The 6,559-nt window shown below is 46.4% G+C and overlaps 1 protein-coding gene and 1 pseudogene across 2 annotated transcripts in view; both read right to left on the bottom strand.

The window, feature by feature from the left end:
• Positions 1 to 566, bottom strand: part of EIF2B3 (eukaryotic translation initiation factor 2B subunit gamma) — a 155,666-nt gene extending 155,100 nt beyond the window's left edge. For both annotated transcript variants that reach the window (XM_017881820.1, XM_017881819.1), the window contains exon 1: positions 341 to 566. The gene's annotated coding sequence lies outside the window, so the exon portion shown is untranslated. The remainder of the gene's footprint in view (positions 1 to 340) is intronic.
• A 5,016-nt stretch (positions 567 to 5,582) lies between these two features.
• On the bottom strand, positions 5,583 to 6,013 carry LOC108535601 (28S ribosomal protein S17, mitochondrial pseudogene; annotated as a pseudogene).
• Between the last annotated feature and the right edge of the window lie 546 nt (positions 6,014 to 6,559).

Raw genomic sequence — 6,559 nt, 5'->3', positions numbered from 1 at the left:
TTTTTTTTTTTTTTTTTTTGAAACGAAGAGTCTCGCTATGTTGCCCAGGTTGGAGTGCAATGGCGCGAATTCGGCTCACTGCAACAAACGATTCTCCTGCCTCAGACTCTCGAGTAGCTGAGATTAGAAACTTAGTTTCTCCATCTGTTGCATAAGGTAGTTGGCTCGGATTCTCCCCCAACCTCCCTTCTACTTCGGACACAGCTACACGGTTGGGTCCAGCAGGGAGTCGAGCTGGCAACTTCGGGGCTCAGCACCCCCTCCTACCCCTTGGGGTCCACCTCGGCCCAGTTCGACATGCTCGCCTCCCTCAGATGAGTGGCCCCACCGCGCTGCTCACCCGGGTCAGCCAGCTCGTGCGCGGCCTGGCAGGGCAGAAGTCACAGCTATACCTCTCAGCTCCCCGCACGCCACAACCGCTCCCAGCGCTCTCCACGCCGCCTCTGACTGACAGCCCAATGGCGCAGGCGCGCGATGGCCGAGAAACTCGATGGAACGCTCTGAGCAGACCCACGGAGAAGGGACGAGCGCCGAGCGATGGATGACGGAGGGGAAGCAAACGTCGCGGAGAGGAGGGGGCGGGGCCGGAGGGGGCGGAGCCACCGAGGAGCATTCGACACTTATGTCCCTCCGTCCATTAACACATTACCAACCCCTTTTGAGTGTTCTTCCCAGTGCAGGGTGCCAGGAACCCAGACGGAGCAACTCAGCCTTTTTCCTCAGGGAGTAAGTCTATGACTTGGCTCCGAGTACATTCAGTGAAAGAAAGCTCATTGGGAGCCGCAATTTTGGCTAGCTAGTGAAAAAAAATCACCGAATGCTCCTGCAGGGGTTGCCAGGGCTTTCTATTTGTGAGACGTATAACAAGGCCACTCACATTAACTTTAGTCATCAAAATGGGGGTGGCTGGGCATGGTGGCTCATGCCTGTAATCTCCGCAATTTGGGAAGCCGAGGTGGGAGGACTGCTTGAAACCGGGAGTTCAAGACTAGCCTGTGCGAGAGAGACTCCAGTCTCTACAAAAATAAAAATTAGCTGGGTGGTGTGTGCCTGTAGTCTCTGCTGCTCGGGAGGCTGAGGTGGGAGAATCGCTTGAGCCCAGGAGTTCGAGGCTGCAGGGAACTATGATCGGGCCACTGCACTCCTCCTGCCTAGATGACAGAGACAGACGCTGTTTTTTGTTGTTGTTGTTTGTTTTAATTTAGTTTTTATTTCATAATCATAAACTGAACTCTGCAATCCAGTTAGGCATGGAAAGGAACAAGGCAAAAGTGGAACCCAAAGGGAACTGCAGCGAGAGCACAAAGATAAGATACTGCGAGCAGGCCGGGTGTGGTGGCTCACGTCTGTAATCCTAGCACTTTGGGAGGCCGAGGTGGGCGGATTGCCTGAGCTCAGGAGTTCAACATCAGCCTGGGCAACATGATGAAACCCCATCTCCACTAAAAAAAAGAAAAAAAAAAAAATTAGCCAGGCGTGGCAGCGTGCGCCTGTAGTCCCAGCTACTAGGGAGGCCGAGGAAAGAGAATTGCTTGAACCCGGGAGGTGGAGGTTGCAGTGAACCGAGATCGTGCCACTGCACTCCAGCCTGGGAAAGGGCGACAGGGCGAAACTCCGTCTCAAAAAAAAACTGCCAGCAAATGAGGTGAAGGGAGTGCTCTTCTGAGCTACAAAAGGAATGGTCTAGTGGTTAAGATAAAACACAAGCCAAACTTCTTACAGTTGTCCACAGTCAGCAATGTTGATCTTCTTGCTGGTCTTGCCATTCACGGACCCAAAGTGCCCCATGGCCTCCACAATATTCATGCCTTCTTTCACCTTGCCAAAGACCACATGCTTGCCATCCAACCACTCAGTCTCGGCAGTGCAGATGAAAAACTGGGAGCTGTTTGTGCTGGGTCCAGCATTTGCCATGGACAAGGTGCCAGAAGCTGTATGCTTTAGGACAAAGCTCTAGTCATCAAATTTCTCTCCCCGTAGGTAGACTTGCCACCAGTACCATTATGGCGTGTGAGGTCACCACCCTGACACATAAACCCTGGAATAATTCTGTGAAAGCAGGAACATTTATAACCACATCTTTTCTCTACATTGCTCAGAGCACGAAAGTTTTCTGCTGTCTTTGGAACCTTGTCTGCAAATAGCTCGAAGGAGACGCGGCCCAAGGGCTTGCCGTGGGCGATGTAGAACATGGTGGGGTTAACCATGGCTGATAGTACAGAGCTCCCGGTGGCTGCTGCTTCTGCAAAGCCAAGACCCTGTTTTTAACAAAACAGTAATAGGCCAGGTGCGGTGGCTCAGGCTTATAATCCCAGCACTTTGGGAAGCGAGGCGGATGGATCCCTTGGGCCCAGGAGTTGGAGACCAGCCTGGGCAACACAGTGAAACACCCTCTCTACTAAAAATACAAAAATTAGCCAGGTGTGGTGGCCCACTGTGGGGTCCCAGCTACTTGGAAGGCAGGAGGATCTCTGGATCCCAAGAGGCAGAGGTAGCAGTGAGCCAAGATGGTATCACTGCACTTCAACCTGGGTAACAAAGAGATGGGATCTCTAAGTAAATAAAATAGATATTTTAAAATGACGAATAAATAAAATAATTGCTGTTCTAAGCTCTACGTTTTGGAGTGGTTTATCAAGTTGCACTAGATAACAGGACCAATGACCATTCTCTTTTTCCCATGCGTTCTTGCAATTTCATAAATTTTTTTTTGAGACAAAGGCTTACTCTGTCACCAGGCTGAAGTCCAGAGACATGATCTCGGCTCACTGCAACCTCCGCCTCTTGGGTTCAAGCGATTCTCCTGCCTCAGCCTCCCGAGTAGCTGGGACTACAGGCGTGCGGCACCATACCTGGCTAATTTTTGTATTTTTAGTAGGGGTGGGGTTTCGTCAGATTGGCCAGGATTGTCTTGAACTCCTGACCTAGTGATCTGCCCGCCTCAGCCTCCCAAAGTGGTGGGATTACAGGCGTGAGCCACTGTGCCATGCCTGATTCATCTCTTAAATCTTGAGTTGCTTTACTTCCCTGCCAGCTAAAAGGTAGAGTATGATTTCTGTAATAAAAATAAAGGAGCTTGACTTCATTCAACAATATTTATTCATTTATTTTTAGAAATGAGGTCAGCTTATGCTGCCCAGGCTGGACTCAAACTCCTGGGTTCAACGATCCTCTTGCCTCAGCTTCCCAAGTAGCTAGGACTACAGGTATGTGCCATGGAGGACTGGCTTCAACAATATCTGTTGAGTGCCTAATATATGCCAAGCAGTGTCTTAGATGCTTGGTGTTGCAGATACAGCAGTCAGTGATTAGGACTTGTCATTTTTTCCAGAAGGAGGTCTGCTTAGACCCTGAGAAAAAAAAAAAAAAAAAGGGACTCATATCCTAAAACCAGCCTATCTTTGCCTTGCCATGAACTGATTGATCTGGCCACAGGAGGCCTGAAGTCTGACTACCCCTCTATGGAAACATAGAGATATTCCCTCTTTGGTGTTACCTCAACCAAGCTTTGGAAATTACAGCATGGTTTTGAGGTAAGAACTAATTATAAATAAGAAATTGTAAGTAAGAACAGCAGTCAGCCCCGTATCTGCCATCCATTTCAAACCCTTATGTTTAAACTAGCAAATGTTTTTCAAGGAGCTAGAGGGCTTTCTCTTCTACTGTGGAAAGTCATTGAGAGATTTCTTCAATTTAAACTCACTTTAAATTATTCCCTGAGGGCAACAATTCTCAAACTTTTTCATCTCTGGACTCTTTATACTTAAAAATTACTGAGGACCCCAGAAAGCTTTTGTTTATATGGATTGTATTTATCAATATTTACCATATCAAAAATTCTTTTTTTTTTTTTGAGATGGAGTTTTGCTCTTGTTGCCCAGGCTGGAGTGCAACGGCACGATCTCAGTTCGCTGCGACCTCTGCACCCTGGGTTCAAGTGATTCTCCTGTCTCAGCCTCCAAATAACTGGAATTTACAGGCATACGCCACCACGCCCAGCTGATTTTGTATTTGTAGTACAGACGGGGTTTCTCCATGTTGGTCAGGCTAGTCTCAAACTCCTGACCTCAGGTGATCTGCCTGCCTTGACCTCCCAAGTGCTGGGATTACATGCATGAGCCATTGTGCCAGGCCAACTACATTTTCAAAACAAAAAGTTTAGTGAGATGAATGCCATTGTTTTCACCCTTTTGAAGTCTCTTTAGTGACTGGCTTAACAGAAAAACAGCTTGATTTTTCCATTACTGTGATATATTATTTTGGTTTAATTATATCATAAAAATGTGACTTCACATAGATACATAGTTGGTAAGAGATAGAGCTTTTAATAACCTTTTCAGATAATTTTAGATATTCTTTGATACTATACCAAAATTCAACAAGTGGTAGTTTGTTAAAAGTTTGTTGCAGTGTAGAATCGGAAATTATATCAATGAACATTTTGTATTTTGTTACAATACTTGCACTTTGAATGTACATTTTACCCATGCATGACCTTGCAACTTGGTATACTAATAATACGTAAAATATTGGTTCACAGAGTTACGCAGATCTTCCTAACGTTGACTTATTATACAATATTTTAAAATCACATTTGTTAATATTACTAACAATCTCATCAGAAAAATTCTTTTTTTTTTGAGACGGAGTCTCGCTCTGTCGCCCAGGCTGGAGTGCAGCGGCCGGATCTCAGCTCACTGCAAGCTCCGCCTCCCGGGTTTACGTCATTCTCCTGCCTCAGCCTCCCGAGTAGCTGGGACTACAAGCGCCCGCCAACTCGCCCGGCTAGTTTTTTGTATTTTTTAGTAGAGACGGGGTTTCGCCGTGTTAGCCAGGATGGTCTCGATCTCCTGACCTCGCGATCCACCCGTCTCGGCCTCCCAAAGTGCTGGGATTACAGGCTTGAGCCACCGCGCCCGGCCAGAAAAATTCTTAAATATTGGAAAGCTGGGAAACTGATGATGACAGATACAAGTTTTATAAAATTCTAATTTTTGGCCAGGCATGGTGGTTCAAGCCTGTACTCCCAGCACTTTGGGAGGCCGAGGCAGGCGGATCACGAGGTCAGGAGATCGAGACCATCCTGGCTAACACAGTGAAACCCCGTCTCCACTAAAAATACAAAATTAGCTGGACATGGTGGCGGGCGCCTGTAGTCCCAGCTACTCGGGAGGCTGAGTCGGGAGAATGGCATGAACCTGGGAGGCGGAGCTTGCGGTGAGCCGAGATCATGCCACTGCACTCCAGCCTGGGTGACAGAGCAAGACTCCATCTCAAAAACAAAACAAAACAAAACAAAAAAAACAACAAAAAACAAACAAACAATTCTAATTTTCTCTTCAAAGCTCAAATATTATCATTGGCAGCAAATACTGTTAGTGGTTTCCCTTGAAGTAACTGGCTCACTTTGTTTATACACTGGCAGGCATAGTTGGTCAGTTGTTCTTTCTTTCTTTTCTTTTAATGAAAACCTTCATTTGCTTTTAGCTATTTCATAAACACCACAGATACACTGGACACAGTTTGTGATGAAACTTAGAAAGATTTCTTTTTCCATAACATAAACATGTCAATCTTTCCCTTTAGCTCCTTCTTCCACTCTCCCTCCACTGTGCTGAAGAGACATTAAGTTCTTCCAGATTTTTGCTTAACTGGGTGGCTTCTGAACTCAATGGACTCTCCAGGTAGGTAATTCCTGCACAGGGCTTTCCTGTCACTGGATCTATGATTTTTCCAACTTTGAAAACAATCTCAGCCAGTTCATGTTTCACATGCTTTGTGGAACAGGTAAAGCTCCGAGAAGCACAATATCCCCAACTGCGCACTGCTGAAGGGCATCATGAGCAAAGTGGGTTTTCCGCTTATTATAATACTTTAATAAATAGGCATCCAGAACAAGCCTGGGCACTCTCACTTTAGCAGTCTTTTGCACTTTTGTCCCAATCACCTTCTCCACGATCCATTTGGCGTGGATGGATGAATGAACTACGGACATTATGTGGCTTTGGTCACCTCCACCATGACTGTGCAGCCACCTCCACTTGTTCTTTCAATTAAATATAGTGCTCCATGAAAAAGCAGTAGTTCAACTTGCAGCTCAAACTATCACAAAACTGTTTCTCTTGGAGACAACAATCGTACTTCTTTTGTATGCACAGAAGGGCTAAATGTGTACTTCCCACCTCATCATATAGAGTATTAAAAAGACACGTACTCAGTAAACTAGGATATTTGGTAGCAAAAAAAAAAAGAGAGAGAGAGACATGGGCTGGGCATGGTAGCTCACGCCTGTAATCCCAGCACATTGGGAGGCCGAGGCGGGTGGATCATGAGGTCAGGAGTTCAAGACCAGCCTGGCCAATAGAGTGGAACCCTGTCTCTACTAAAAATACAAAAATTATCTGGGCATGGTGGCATGTGCCTGTATTCCCAGTTATTTGGGAGGCTGAGGCAGGAGAATCACTTGAACCCGGGAGGTGGAGGTCTCAGTGAGCTGAGATCACACCACTGCACTCCAACTTGGGCAACAGAGTGAGACTTAATCTCAAAAAAAAAAAAA

Source organism: Rhinopithecus bieti, unplaced genomic scaffold, assembly GCF_001698545.2.
Source record: "Rhinopithecus bieti isolate Rb0 unplaced genomic scaffold, ASM169854v2 scaffold_12155, whole genome shotgun sequence".
Lineage (NCBI taxonomy): Eukaryota > Metazoa > Chordata > Mammalia > Primates > Cercopithecidae > Rhinopithecus > Rhinopithecus bieti.
The sequence above is the reverse complement of the archived record's forward strand: the minus strand, read 5'-3'. Positions and strand labels throughout refer to the sequence as shown.